Source organism: Haliaeetus leucocephalus, unplaced genomic scaffold (genome assembly GCF_000737465.1).
Source record: "Haliaeetus leucocephalus isolate CR32 unplaced genomic scaffold, Haliaeetus_leucocephalus-4.0 Scaffold366, whole genome shotgun sequence".
NCBI lineage: Eukaryota > Metazoa > Chordata > Aves > Accipitriformes > Accipitridae > Haliaeetus > Haliaeetus leucocephalus.
The window spans coordinates 26,844-27,809 of record NW_010972802.1 but is presented as its reverse complement, the minus strand read 5'-3'; positions in this window follow the sequence as shown (position 1 = coordinate 27,809).

The window sequence follows — 966 nt, the reverse complement described above, 5'->3', positions numbered from 1 at the left end:
CCCTAAACAGGCGGTGTGAGAGGCTGAAAGAGTTAATGTCTCAAACATTGTGGTGGGGGGAGTTCTGCTTCACGACGAACTCTGCACAACAAGGAACTCTGCCTAGCAAGGAACCACAGGTGAAAAGAAGCTGATCAGCACCCATCAGCAACAGGAGGGGGAGGGCATGCCAGAGGGTGCACAGCTCCCTGTTCTGATAAAGCTGTTCTGATATGCTGAGCAGGACAGCTCACCATACATGACAAAAGATCATGTTTGCAGGGAAGGGGAAGTTACCCCCCAAACGACTCCCAAGTCCCAAAGGCTCACAAACTGCTCATGACACCTAATTAGCCTAATAAGTTCGAGTGCCTGCCCAAATGAGGGGCAAGGAGGATAAAAGGACACAAACTGAAGCCCCAGGTGTGCAAGCCCACTGGGACTGGACCCCTCAGCTGACTGAACCAATGCTGGACCCAGGACCGGTGAAATCTTTCTCTTCTCTCTCTCTCTGTCTTGTTTCCATCTTTCTTTTTCCTTTTCTGTAATCCCTACATCTTATCCCTGTAGACATAAACCGTTGACCAAGTCTGGGACTAGGAGTGGATCCAGCTGCCCCTAGGCTCCTCTGTGAGAAGGAGTCTAGAAAGCAAAGGGGTCTGCTCTGAACCTCGTGACTCGACAGAAGGGGTCTCCTTACTGTCTTCCCTGAAGTGATCCAAAAATAAGCAAGGCCTGTAGTATATGTTTGGTGATGCAGGGTTAGCACAGGTTACACAGTTTACTGATGTAGTTCCATGCCAATTTTTGTGATGAGCGAATAAAGTTGAGTTTTGTGAGTTAAAGGATCCCTGGTGTTGTTTCACTCTAATCCTGACCTGGGAATCGGCAAACCTGAGTTGTCATCCTGAGAAACTGAGACGTGACAGACAAAGACATAGAAAGAAATTTTTAAAAGCAACTGGGTGCGGGACATACTAGAATGGA